The 15,206-nt window shown below is 33.5% G+C and overlaps 1 protein-coding gene across 3 annotated transcripts in view; it reads left to right on the top strand.

The window, feature by feature from the left end:
- Positions 1-3,368: 3,368 nt before the first annotated feature.
- LOC106473036 (ras-like GTP-binding protein Rho1) overlaps positions 3,369-15,206 on the top strand; it is a 41,485-nt gene continuing 29,647 nt past the window's right edge. For 2 of the 3 annotated variants that reach the window (XM_013933713.2, XM_013933714.2), the window contains exons 1-2: positions 3,369-3,480; positions 13,199-13,307. The gene's annotated coding sequence lies outside the window, so the exon portion shown is untranslated. Of the gene's footprint in view, positions 3,481-4,448; positions 4,468-13,198; positions 13,308-15,206 lie in introns of those variants that run through there. The other variant, XM_022401546.1, reaches the window with a different exon arrangement.

Here is a 15,206-nt window from a genome sequence, read left to right as displayed (position 1 = left end):
AACAACTGCTGTGATTCCTCTTCTTGTTTCTTTTCTTTTTCCTCCAACAACTGCTGTGATTCCTCTTCTTGTTTCTTTTCTTTTTCCTTCGACAACTGCTGTAATCTCTCTTGTTTCTTTTCTAGTTCTTCTTGTTTCTTTTGCTGCTCTTGTACAGCTGCCATTAAATCTGCTAAGCTGTAGTTTGATTTGCCGCTTCTCGTTTCCTGGTTGTTTGTTAATTTCCCATATAATTTCTTTCGGATGAAACTTTAGCGATATTTTCTTAAATAAAACGGGTTTATTCTTTCTCAATACAACTTTGCCATACACTTAATTTCCAGAGTTACTTTAACTTAAACACACGCTATAATTCACAACGATTCACGTACTTTACTTATGGTCACAACCGCGCTTGACTCAATTGTCCGTCTCTATTTCTCTCTGTCTCTGTTTCAATTTCCGATTAATTTGTCGCGCTTTATCTGGCGCGCTTATATACAGGATTAGAGGGCGTCTAGCAAATACTGGATTATTTGTGATGCTCCCCGAACCTTCTAGATACTCATTACTTGATACCAGCGTCACGTGAATTCCGCTGTTGTAGCAATATGGAATGTCTAAGAGGTGAAATACAGACATGCTTCGAATACCGAATAAGGAGCTAATGAGAATTTAACAATATCTCTACTTGGATTGTCTGAGAATTATCTTGTGGGCCTCAACTCATTAGTAAATATTGAAATATATAAAAATGTAATTACATGAGTAGAGGTTATATAACTCATAGCTCGCATATACGTTTCATGTGGTGAAATACTGGAGAGATTGTTAAACAAACACGAATAAAAAATATTTTAAAAACCAAAACAAAGGTCGTGTACGATGAAAAGAACAATATGTATTACAATATAGTTACGGTAAGAGGTACGTAAGAACACCTTCAGAAAACAATTATCACTATTCAAATCTTTCAAAATAAGTTGGACACGCAATTTTCACAAAATTCGTTTACAATGGCGACCAATTCTAGTTTTGCATCATACTTTTTGTGAATATTAAGGACAGCTAAAGCATTAAGCCTTGTAGATGTCATACTGGATCGAAACCAGCTTTGTAGCCTCTGTAAAGCTGAAAAAGACCATTGTGACGAGGCGTTAGTAGTTGGACTTACCAGAAGAAGCCGTACTATCGTAGAGATTTCTTTGGCTGCAAGTAATGTAGGATATGAGGCAGCTTTAATTAAGGTAGTAAACTATATTTTTCATAGAGATATGATCCAGTAGGACCTCTTCTTTACTGATCCAATTTCTCATCATCACTTGAAAAATAGACACCTGAACATCGAAAACAAACATATCATTGGCTTTGCTTTTCAGTTGAATGGGCGAAGGGCTGACAGTGTAGAAAAGTAAGTATACTTATCAACAACTTTCCATTTTCAGTTGAACCCGGCGGATCAGCGGTACATTTACCGACTTCATATGCTAAAATCGGGGGCTCGAATCACGACAGAATGCAGATGGTCAATTTTATAAATTTCCATTTCATCTCTTTTCTTTTCTGAAATCACATCCACTTTTGTCTTCTTACTTGCATAATTAATGTACAAGTATAAGAATGATACAATTATTTATCAAACCACAGATGTGTAAGTATTGTTACGACAGCGGGAGTCACGTGACGCTGGTAACATGAATCTCTCGAATGATCATGAATTATCGGGGAAGACCGAGTTTGTTCAGGTCGCCCTCTTTTTTTAGTATATAAGCCTGGCAAAAAAAGCCTGCGGGATTGAATGAAGAGAGTTCCGGGTAATTTACGATTCCATATTGAACTAGTGTGTGTTTTGTTATCGAGATGGTGAATCGCTGTGATTTATAGCGTGTATTAAAAGTAGTTAATTTAAAGTGACGAGAAACGTAGTGATTGTGAAATTACTGTGTACTAAAAGTTTGTAACGAGAAAGAATAAACTGGTTTAATCCAGAAAGGACTTATATCGCTGAAGTTCATCGGAAAGAATTTCTACCGGAAATTAACAAACGACCAGAGACGTAACAAATTGGTGTCAGAGAGTGGGATGGAGAAGAAAAAAGAAGATGGAAACGAAAAGTGGCAAATCAAACTACAGCTTAGCAGATTTGATGGCAGCAATACAAGAACAGCAAAATAAACAAGAAGAACGAGAAAAGAAACAAGAAGAGAGATTACAGCAGTTGTTGGAGGAAAAAGAAAAGTTTCCTAAATAAAATTAATATAACGGAATATATCTCATAAGTTGAATATAAACAGACTTAATTATATCCTTTTAAAGGATAAATTAATAATTAATTAATAAAATAAAAAAATCCTACAATGAACAAATACAGAGGCACATCTCCCCAGTCATTTTTAATCTTATGCACTTTTCATAGTTATTCAACTTTTTTTTTCTGTTCAAACAGCCTACCCCCTCCCCAAGTGGGACAGCGGTATGTCTGCAGAGTTACAACGCTAGAAACTGGGTTTCGATACCCGTGATGAGCAGAGCACAGTTAGCCCATTGTGTAGCTTTGTGTTTAACTTCAAACAAACTGCTCAACCATAAATGATATTCTGTCAATTAACGGTGATTGATATATACAAGCGAAAGTAACCATTATCAATTGTAGAATTTAAATACATTGTTATATTGTTGAATGTTGATTTAAATACCAAAACGTTCTTTACCGTTAAACGTACTGCACTTGAGAATGATCGCATCAATAACGGAAACGTCGTACTCGTTTTACGATATTGTTGCGACAGCGAGGTCACGTGACTAGTATCACGCCACTTCTTTCTCGAACCTTCGTGAATTGTCGGGAGATTACTAGATTGGGGGTAGTGTGGTATATATAAGATGGTCACAACGTGACGGTACAATGTGTAGGTAATGAGTAATTGAACTGCAGTCAGAGAATGTGTAATTGAACTGAGTATTGTCGAGCACGAGAGACGTGAGAATTATAGAGTTGTTATAGAGCGACTGTTGAAGTTAAGTGTATCGGTAAAGTTGTATTCGGAAAGAATAAACCAGTTTTATTTAAGAAAGGACTTGTGTCGCTAAAGTTTCGTCGGAACAAATTTACGGAAAATTAACTAACGAACCGAGACGTAACAATATTCTTCCTTTCTGTAAAAACTGTAATTTGTAAGAAAATAATACTGTCGTTGTGTGTTTGATAATGAATTGTCATACAAATTAGTTGGTTCATCAAACTAATTATTATACACATTTAAGTCTCTGTTACATGTCTTTATAATTATACTTTATAGTAAATGTACATTTGTTTGAGTTAAATATATTAATCTTTAAAGTGGAATCTATGCTTTGAAACCAATTAGTCGTTTTACTTGCAATTATAACTTCCGCTTCGTCAGATCGCGTATCACGAGCTATTTGCGTGAATGAGGTGTGGTAATCCTAACCGTTGCCACTGTCAGCGAGATAGTAGAGGTTTAAGACTACTGTATATTGGTAAGTTCTGATGAATTAAGTACAAAATAGATAATTATATAACCATAAATGTGATATGTTATCCCAAAAGTAAATTTTTGAAGTAGTTAATACAAGTTCATCACATTTTATTTTATAATCTATACAATAAAATAGAAATTCACTGAAATTTTCAGTGAAAAATCGAAATTGATCACATTTCAACTTCAACTTTCAGCTCTATTTCGGTCTTTACGGCTTCAGACCATGAATCTATGAATATGAGTCAAGTTCAAGCTCTTTAACAGTTTAACTTAATTTTAGTCAATAAATTTCAAAGTCAGTCTAACAACATTTAATTTGTAATTGTATGTGTTTATTTTCTATTAATTAATAAGCTTAACTTGATAGTTGAATAATATTAATAGCCTGTGTTACTGTTACTTTAACTTTTATTTTTAAGTTTAGTTTAGACAGTACATACCATTACCAATACTACATCACCAATGAATAGAATATTTAATGTTTTAACTTTAGAGTTAAATTAAAGACTAGTAAAGTTTAGTTTTAGTAAGAGTTTTTCTAATATAGTATAACCGCGTATGCACTTGAAGTTAAGACTGCTCATCGTTGCACCATATGCTATATTACTAGGCTTGTTATGATTAGGCTTAACGAATCTCTGGACATGTATTATTAATAGTAATATAATGAAAATTCAAAATCTTTAAATATTTAAGGTAAACATATTCCTTGTAGAAAAAAAGGGGGGATGATTGTAAGTAAAAAAAAACCAAGTTGACGTACAAAAAGTATAACTATAAAAGATAAAATTAAGGAAAAGCCTAATAAATATAAGTTTAAATTGATTGTTATTGTTACAACTTACAAGTTACAGTGCTTGTGCTGTTGTGTGCTAATGCATGAGCCCTAGATGATTATAGAAAATCAAGGAAGTTGGTCAAACAGGAAATTGGGAAATGGAAGAAGATATATGAAAAAAAGATTGGCTGAAGATAGAAATTAACAGTAAGGATTAAAAAATATATATATTAAGGGTAAACAAACTGTTAAGATGGGAGCAAGATTTTTGTGGGATAATAAGAGGAGGACTTGTATCTGGTGGTTGTGAGTTGGCTTGGTTTTAACATTATATCTTTTTCTTGTATTTTAACTAATGAAAATTTTAAGCATTCCTAGATGGAAACAAGATCAAACAAGATTCTCATTAATTATGAGTTGTTAAGAAAAGGTTTTCAAAGTTTGAAGAATGATAAGGCTCCTGGGCCAGATATTTTCTTGGGGTTTTTCAAAGAGATTAATGATTGAATATATGAGCCACTTTGTACTATATTTTTGGAAGTACTTGAATAGTGGAAGGTGCCAGAGGGCTGGAAGTTAGCTAATGTTATTCCTATTTTGAAGGGTGGTGATAGAAATTGTCCTGGTAATTATATGTCTATTAATCTTACATCATTATTGAGAAAGTCTGATAAAAGATGCTTTGAAAAGCCAATAAATGAAGTTTAAAATTATGTTGGACAGTCAACATTTCTTCATTAGGGAAAAATTTTGCCTTACTAATCTTTTGACAATCTTTTAAGAAGTTACTGCTTATGTAAATGATGTTAAAGGTGTAGATTGGGTGTATATGGATATTAATAAAGCATTTAATAAAATGCCACTTAAAAACTTTGTTAAAAAAAACTAATCTCTAAAGATGTGGAGGGGCAAGTTGGCTCATTCAAATGAAAAGTGGTTGGATGGAAGAAAGCAGAAGGTTGTTATAAATGGATTTCAGTCAAACTGGATTAATGTCACAAGTGGCTACCTCAGTGCTCAGTTTTAGGACCTTTTTTTCTTTTTGATTTACATCAGTGACATATACGAAGGAATGTCCAATAAATTACTTAAATTTCCTCATGACATTAAGGTCTTGTGTATTGCTGACTGTGAGGAAGATGCTGCTGCTGCTTTGCAAAAGAAATTCGATCATTTGGTGAGTTGGGCAAATAAATGGCAGGTGCCTTCTGATTACAAGAAATGCAAGGTGATGTATGTGAGTTATCTCAATTTGAATTCTAAATATAATTTTGATGGGGAATAACTTTAACAGTGTTCTGCATCTTAGTGTTCTGTTGATCAGTTTCATAAGACATCCAAGCAATGTGTTGTTGCTAGTGATAGAGGAGCAAACATTTGATACATGTCTAAACAGATTATAATTTCATTGTATAGGTCTATGGTTTGGCCTCATTTGGATTTCTGTGTTCAATCACAAGTTCCATACTTTAGAAAGGACATTAAATTGTTGGAAAGGATTCAAGAGTAAGGCTATTGTGATGGAAACATATTCAGAAAAGGATAGGTTAAGGTCTTTAAAATTGTTTAATTGTGTAAAATTAGAAATTGATTCAAGTGATTAAAGCAGTGGTTTCCAAACTTTTTCCATTCACAACACCCTAACCCACTTACCAAGAGTTTTGTGACACCCTCACTTCCTCGTAATTTTTTTTTTTTTTGTAGTTTATTTTTATGTTCTTAATTATTCTTCATTTGGTAAAACTCTTGTGACACCCCTAGTTACTTGCCATATCACTAGTGTGTTGTGACACACCGTTTGGAAACAATTAGTGTAAAGATTAAGGGAATTCATAGTGTTGGTGCGTATTTTTTTGTATTTAATGGTGACAATAGTAGGACCATGGGACAAAAATATTAATTTTTACAGGGCAGGAATCATCTTCAGCTAAGACAGTTTTACTTTTCAAACACAGCAGTTGGCCTTTGGAATGGATTACCCTCAGATGTGTTGGAGGCAATAAATTTAATGTTAACGGATGGCTTGGTAAATATTTCAATGAGATTTTTTTGAAGTTTAATTTAACCCTGTCGAGATGGGTAGGGGGTCAAAGGGCATGTCATCACGTTTGTAGATTTACATTCCACATTTTATTTTGCTATTATTTTATAAACATATGTCTATAAGTATGGTATCAAACTGCAGATTATAATACTAATTTTAATGTTATACATTAGATAGTTTCTTAAGTTGAAACTAAACATTAAAAAAAAAAAAGGCTAAATATCAATTTTTGTGTGTCACGTGGTATGTGACCTTCTGGGTTTGGTCAGATTACATTTTATGTAATCTATATTTACATAAATATATCTACATTTACATATATCTACATTTTTTTTCTACTTCAGCCGCTAACAGTATAATAACAATAGAAAATAGGTGTAAAAAGATTAGAAGAAACTCTCAGAAGATTTACTTGGAACTTTACTGTCCATACTGAAAAGAACAGAATACTATTCATTTTGTTCTCATTTCTAACTCACCTACTAGCAATAAAATAACTAGAGAAAATAAGTGTGAAAAGGTGAGACGTTAACTCTGACCATAAGTACTTTGAAATTTTGTAATTACTACTAACAATACTATAATTTTTTTTTGTAACCTTTATTTTCATTATACTTTGATTACGTACTTAAAACATACAGAAATACATATAATGTTATAGTAGAAAAAATAACAAATAAAATACAAAGCTTTACTGAAAATAAAAATTTGATATTTATTTATGAGTTTTTTTAGTTTCTATTTGTTTTAACTGTTTATTAAAGTAACTAAAATCATAAAAATCAAAGTTGTTAGGTAAGAAAATGAAAGAAAAATAGTAAAAAACCGTCATGGGGTATACGAGCCAGAAGCTTCTGCATTACTCTGTTTCGTAGGGTCATGCCGATGCACATGCGCTATGTAATTTTCAACTTCTGTCAGGGTATTTTTAGTCGGACACGGTTTAAAGGACAATAAAACAAAAATTAATAAATATAAATAGATTAATACTGTTAAGAGATTTAAGCTATTTAGAATAAACATTTGTGGTTTCCTATTACAATTTGCAATTATTCTAGAACATAAAAGTAATTCAGATTTATTTCCTGATTTATATGATGGTTACAAGGTTGGTCAAATCAATCAACACCATATAGAGTTAATATTGATAAAATAACAGAATAAGTATAAAAGATGTAAAATGATCAAACTCAGAATTTTCATTGTTAGTTGTCACTGTTGAAACACTGACCCATTTTCAATTATGCACACATAGGCCTAAGCCTAAAGTTAGACAGACACGACCAATTGAGTCAAGGAAGGAGATAAGGCCTAGCTACCAGAAGAAAAGTGGGAAAATCCATGAGTTAAACAAAACATAATAAGGATAACATCAAACACAGTTTTATGAAAGTATGAAACAGAATAACAATAAATAAAATAAGGCTAGTTTTGCCTCTCTCCAAGTCAATACAAGCTACAAGTATAAATGACAGTACATATCAGCGGTGTGTGTACATGTGCAGCGCTCAAGCATTGTGTACGTATTATGGTATAGTAGTGTGTATGTGCGAATTTCAATGCAAAAATAAAAATCTGTAACAGGGATTAATTTTTAAATGAAAGAAACTTTTCCAAACTTTTGTGCTCTGGGATATTAATATCCCCCTTTGCCCTGCTCAAGATAAACTATTTGATGAGTTAGTGAACTTAAATTCTCAGAGATTGATTGGTTGTTTCACTATGGTGGATTTGAAGTCTAGAAATTGGAGAAATGTCTGAAAGCAGAGAGAAGATCAAGGAAGATGACATTGTTGAAGAGAAGAAGCATTGCGACAAACCACATCATAACAAATATCCCACTATCAGGGTCACCAGGTGGCTGGGATTTGTAAATCCAATGCCAAGGCTAAAATCGTTAAATTCAAGTGCCGTAAACTTTGATGTGGGGGGGGGGGTAAATAGGAATGCTCTGAGAAAACCAACTTTCACTGGACAGACATATAATTAGTTTACCTGTCCTGTGCCCAAGCTAAAATGATAAAACAACTGATCTTCATGTGTACTGTTTGAATGTATTTATGTTACTTTGGATGCTAAGTACTTATTGTATGGGGAAATTTTTTTATGTGAGATGCTTGTCGTAGTATAAAGGACAACTGTTTCTTGTTTCTGCTTTTCTACAGTGGTTGAAAGCTAAAGATGTTAACCTTTCATTGATTAATTGTATGTTGCATGTTTTGTATGGGCTCAGTAGACAATGTACTTACTATGAAGGAATCGAAAACAAAGAAAAGAAAGAATGATGAATTAAGGAGATGGCAACAAGCAGAACAAGAAGAGAAAATACTGAATGAGAGAGTTGATTGGAGCTATGACAGTGCTGACAGTAATGAGAAAGACGATACAGATAATGATTTTGCAGAGATAAACAGAATGATACAAGAACCATCTTCTTCTCAGCCTAAAAAGAGGGCAAGAAAAAGTATCATAGACCACGAGTTGGTTGCTACTGTGGACAGAACCAAGCTGTCAGACAAAAAAGCAACATTCAAGAGCCTTGGTCATGACGTTCAGGATTTGACAATCAAACCGATAAACAAGACATAATCTTCATCAGGATATATCCAAAAATCTGAAGCAATTGTTCAAACTAAACACTCCCTAGTTGTTCATGGGGATGGAAAACTTCTCAGCGACCTCACTGGAAAAGAACAAGTAGACTGCTTTCCAGTTATCATGTCTGGATTAGAACTCAATCAACTTTGGAATACCAAAGTTGGTTTCTGGGACTGGCGAGGCTCAGGCTGCTGCTGTGACTAGGCTACTAGAAGACTGGGGAGTACAGAATCTCATTAAGACAGTATGTTTTGATACAACGGCCACAAATACTAGTAAAAAAAATGGCACTTGTGCATTACTTGAAGCAAAATTGGATTGAAATCTACTCTACTTTGCATGTTTACATCACATACTTGAATGTCAGGACCAGATGTTGCAATCTTCAAGCGGTTCCAGCAGCACTGGAAATTCATTGATCGTTCAAATTACCAAACTGAAGAAAACAGTGTAGATCTAAAAAAACATTATTGCAGACAGCAAAGATGGAGTCATGAATTTCACCACAAAACAGCTTGAAAAGTTCCAACCTAGAGATGACTGCAGAGAGTTCCTGGAACTTATCACCAGGTGCTGTACATCATGCTCAATGGATGGCCAAAGCCTTGTATGTGCTCAAAATCTACATATTCGATAATCAGTTCAGACTGGCTGCACATGAAAGCAGAGGAATTTGTGATGTTTGTATGTTCTTAGTTTGTCTTTACATTAGGGCTTGGTTCACTGCTCCTGTTGCAATCTCTGCTCCTCAAAGTGTTCTGACATTTCTTCAGAGTCTAAAGAAATATGAAGAAAACAACCCAACCATATGGAAATCAGCTTCAAAGAAATTTACTGGGCATTTGTTGTATCTTAGTGAAGGGTTGATAGCCTTGGCTTTTTTTACCCAAATATACCATCATATACAAAGCGGGCCATGATATAAGCAATGAATGAACATGAACTTCATGAAGGTACCTCAATCCACTAAAGCGGATCAAAATTAACACCAACACAGTACAACAAAAGTCCCTACCAGATTTTGTGACAAAAAATACCCTCAATTTTTTAGATGCCTGGAACTTTCAACGAATTTCTGTGATGTGGATCCTGAATTGTGGAGTCTCAGAAATGACTACAAAGTAGCATTTGAAGTTGTGCAGAGTCTGAAAGAGGTCAGTAATACAGCTGAAAGGAGTGTTGTACTCATTGAAGAGTATAACTAATTGCTTACCAATGATGAAGATCAAAAGCAGTATCTATTCAAGTTGATCAAGATCACAGGCATCACTTCCCTGTTTCAAACAAAGAAACCCTGAAAAAGTTACTCGTAAAATGGCACAAATATCATGATTACTAACTACAACATTAAAATGATGGTCATGGGTTATACTGACATTTTAATTTGGCCATAAAAAACTGGTTTTTCATATTTTATTAAATTTTGTTCTTTTGTAAAGTAGGAATAACTTCAAGGAGCCAATAAAATATTATTTGTTAAGGTTTATTATTGTTTTCTTTTATCTTATTATCATTCTGTAATAGACTCAGAACAGTCAATGAAGTTGTATTCTAAAAATTTTTAAAAGCCTTGAGCAACCACTAAATATTTCATAACATGCTCAAAATTTTGCCTGCTAAGTTTTCTTGTACAGTCAAACAAATCTGAAAGGTGAATGTTTACAAATTCCAAACTTTAAAATTTTATCCCAATTTAAAGACCAGTAAATTCACTGTGAAATTGACAAAATTAACGTGCATGTGGTTTTTGTGTTGTTATGTACCGCTGAGCAGGTTAGGTGTTGTTTGATGTGGGTGGATGTGGTGTTAACTGTGGCAGTGAAAGTGAATGGTTTGTGTTTTGTTTAGTGTTTGTTGTCTTTGTAGTTGTAACAGAATGGGTTGAACTGTGTAGGTGGTTGAACAGTTTCTGTGTTGGGGGTTGGTGTTGGAAGCAGTTGGGCTCTTGTTTGTTGTGGTGAGAATGTACATGTAGGAGTGAAAGTCAGTGTAGGTGCTGGGAGTTGTGGAATTGTAGCTTGTAGTGAGGTGAGGTTGAGTCTGTTTCTGTTAGCCTGATATTTGGGGCACGCTATGTAGCTTGCAGTGTGTAGGCCTTGGCAACTTGCACATTTTACTGCATCTTGCTGGTTGGGGTAATTCTCAACCATGTGTGGGCTAGAGCATCTAACACACCTAGGGTTAGCAGTGCAGTTGGGTTTCAAGTGCCCAAATCTTTGCCATTTGAAGCACTGTAGGGCCAACTTTGGTGGGAGTTTTGCACCCTTGATTTTATACTTAGTGAAAAATAGCATGCAGCCATTGTAGAGTAAAGAGTTGTAGTGTTCTTTGTTTTCAAAACTAACTAACCAGTGGTGGTTTTTCCTTTGTTTTAAATAAAATGGTCCTCCCTGCTCTTTTTGGAGGCAGTCCTAAGGCTTCCAGCTCTTCATGGATTTCTTTGTCTTCATTTTTGTGGTGTATGACTAATTACCAGTGTGTGTAGCTGGAAGGTATTTGAAAGAGTGTGAATTGGTGAGCTGCCTCCTAGTGCCATAGTGGGCCAATGGGCTAGTAAGTGTGCAAAATCTTTTGTCTCAGTGCATTTGATAAGTCCACCTTCTGTTTTCTTTTTGATTTCCAAAATTCTCCAATAATTTGAGGTTGTCAAAGGATGCTAGGAACACCTTCAACAATTAATACATATAGGTGTGATGTTTTGTTGTTTGTGGGTATTATGGTGATGGTGTTGTTTTTGTTGACAGAATTCTCATCTGGTTCAAGGAAAATACTTATTGCATGGCTTTTCTTCTTCCTTGGTTTCTTTTTGATGGTGGTAAAATGATCATTAACTGTGGCAAAGTTAGATTTAGATAAAGACAAGGCTAACGAGTCTGTCTCTGAGTCGAACAGGACAGTGTTGCAAATAGACCAGTCAGTATCAGCATTACACTCTGCTGCTGACAGCAAGGTGTGGATCTCATCTAGGTTTAATGCTGCTCTAGCCAAAGCCTTGTATGTGCTCAAAATCTACATATTTTGTGTTTTAGGTTAGATCTCTTCTGTTGCTGATTCCAAAATGAGAGTTCCAATGCAAGTCTAGTCTTACTAGAGGGTGTATTTTACTATACTTGGCGTGCAGGCCAAGTTGGTTAAAATGAAAACATTGAATACGATTGGCCAAGATTGCTGTTCTGTATAAAAGTTTACAGGTCATTGACTGTTTGTTTCCCTAAGATACTATGTTACATTATCATGGTCTGGGATTGTTTTTTCCAATGTAATGAAAGTTCCCGGGAAATTAAGTGTCAAAAATTAGTTGCATAAAGATGCAAAATTACCAACTAAACATTAATTGTACTTTTTGGAAATAAATTGAGTCTTTTTGGGGGGGGGGGCTTTGTGCATCAATATTGTCATAATTGGATCTTTTTTGAGGGTCTATGTATTGTTTTTTTGGACAACCTTCAAACAGCCTCCAATACAGATCAGATTGTCCCCAGGACAACCTGGAAATTTCATTAAAAACAAGCCCTGCTATTATTTTTACATTGGTTGTGGGAACTGTTTTGGAAAGTCTGTTAAAAGATGTTCTATAGTAATTGAACCCATTTGTGTGCACTTTGATAAAAAGGAGACAATCAGTTAAAGCTCTGGATACCATTGTGGTAACCAAAAGTTATAGTGGTGATTTGAAAGTGAGTATCACAGCCTTGTATTGTAACAACAGAGTAGAGGAGAATAATTTGATCTGTCTAAGGGTATTCTAAAGTAATTGAACCTACCTCTGTGGACTTTAATGGAAAATGAGACAATTATTTAAAGCTCTGGATACAACTGTGATAACCAATAGTGTAACAAAGTTTTGTACATAAGTTTGACTAGTTTTCAGTATATTATTTCAAAACAAGTGGATTGTGTGCTGTCCATTTATTGTTGAAATTTATTGCCAACAAGTCACAGACACTTGCTGTAAAGAATCCTGCTCTTACAAAACCCAACACTAGTTTGTAAATGCAAAATATTTTGGAAATAAATTTGAGAATGAAAGACGTGAATTCACATCTAATTAAAATATGTACGGTATCTCTCGTGGCTTTAAAATTCATGATTTTCAAACCCTTTGCATGATATTTTATAGTTTTTTAAGTACCTCTTTTTAACGTTTTAGCCCTAAAATGGAAAAATATTTCTTGTCTCCTTCAGATGTTGAACTGATGATGATGTTGACTTTGTGTGAATAACTGGTGGTTTGACATGTGTGAATTAAACAGGAAATCATTTAAATAAAATTTGTTTTTTATAATCATATTTCAGAAATTCACTAGATGTAACGTGAAAACATAATCATCAGGGTCTGCTTTTCCAGACAGATGATAACTAATCCAGTATTATCAGGAAAGGAAGATTTTATGGTCTTAAAGTAGTAAGTATATTTTAATAATCTTGGTTTTTACTAACAAGCAATTTTTTGTTGGAAATATCTTCATTGCTATTAACCCTCTTACTATAAGTAGGTCAAAGTGTGCATGTCATAATGTTTTACAGGGTTACAATCAAAATTTAATTTAACTATTTTATTATCAATCTGTGTGAATAAATGTCAACATTAGAATAAATGTTAGAATCAAATTCTAACATTATATAAGTTTTAATTTCTTAATTTTAAAAGAAAATATTTACATAAATCCTCAGTATCCCCTTGTATGAGAATTGTGACATTTGTTCTCTAGGTCGTGCCAATTCTCTAACTTATTTACCATCCCTCTCTGTAGTATGGATTTTAATGTAAGTTACACATTATAACATAGATGCTACTGAAACAAAGTTTAATTTTTATAGCTTTCAATCTTTGTTTACAAAAACCTAAACTAAAAAGTTAGACTCCCTTGTTATGCGCACCTGTCACATCCTCTCTTTCACAAATTCCCAATAATACTTACATTTTATATAATTTATAACCAATAGAAAGACAGTTTTAATCTATCAACAAACATGTAATGTTACAACATTTTCAGGACAGAGTATTATCAATTTCATCTACAGTTTGAAAGTATCTTGCACTGTTCAGATTGAGCAGCTAATGGTATTATTTAAGGCTCTGACAGTGATGCCTTGGTTAGAAAGCCAGTTAAATTATAATAGTCATTGGGCACTATATACATTGTGCATGTTGTTATTCTGTGTTCTTAGGTGCATTCTTTAAATAAACAAAAATTATTTAATGTACTCGTACTATCATTACAGAAAAAGTAGGCTTAAATTTCATCAGCAACTGACAGTAAAAAAAAATATCAAACATAAGGACTGTATTTCTTGTTTTTCATGTACATTTTTTATTTATTACTATAAAAGTAACTAAAATGTAAAAATTATATTTTTATTAGAAACTTGTTAGGTTAAATTAGGTTAGATAATGAAAAATAATAGTTCCCCATGAGGTAAGCTTGCAAATAGCTCGTGTATTATATAACATCATTCAGTATGGTAATTTGAGCTGTGTGTTCACAGTGATTTACAACTTGTATAGCAGGATTATTAGTTAGACATGCTTTAAAGGGCAGTAAAGATGTGTAAACTTATGAGCCTTAAGCTGTTTGAGATAAACAATCATAGTTTCCTGTTATAATTTCTATTCATGCTAAAAATTAAAAAATGGTTGTTTAGATTTGTTTTAGATTTTGTTTTGATGATTTTTGCAAGGTTGGTCAAATTGATTAAGTCCATGTAAAGCTAGTGTAGGGAAAATAACAGATAAAATATAAGAGGTTAACTGATAGAAAACTGTTCCCTTTTTGTTTAGGATGTAGTAGAGGCTACACAAATGTAATTTGAAAATTTTTCAAATGCAGAAAAGTTTGCACTTGGAGCAGTCAACAACCTGATTCCATATATACACAGACAATTTTTGTCAAAATACTTGATTAAAAAATCTTATTTTTAGTGTACAAAAGATTTCTAATGTTTACTGAAAGCTTCCCAAATTTCTTGAAGATACATATACCATATTAAAAGTTATAGTATGGATACTCTCATGATTACTTGGTGGCTAAAAGGTTGATGAAAAATGAAGTGGTTGACAGTCATCATATTGAACTGAATTTGTACCTTTATTTTCTGTAAAATATCTGTGAAAAAAACCAGATATTTCTGAATTTTCACCTACACGTGAATATCCCTAAATTTATGCTTAAAACTTGTTTTTTTTTGTTTTCTTGGACTGAAAAGTGTGTAGTGGAGTTTAGCCTGCATTTTTACATTGGCATTGTAGGCTTTATATACACACACACACACACACACACACACACACACACACACACACACA

Source organism: Limulus polyphemus, unplaced genomic scaffold, assembly GCF_000517525.1.
Source record: "Limulus polyphemus unplaced genomic scaffold, Limulus_polyphemus-2.1.2 Scaffold5833, whole genome shotgun sequence".
NCBI classification, from domain to species: Eukaryota; Metazoa; Arthropoda; class Merostomata; order Xiphosura; family Limulidae; genus Limulus; species Limulus polyphemus.
The sequence above is the reverse complement of the archived record's forward strand: the minus strand, read 5'-3'. Positions and strand labels throughout refer to the sequence as shown.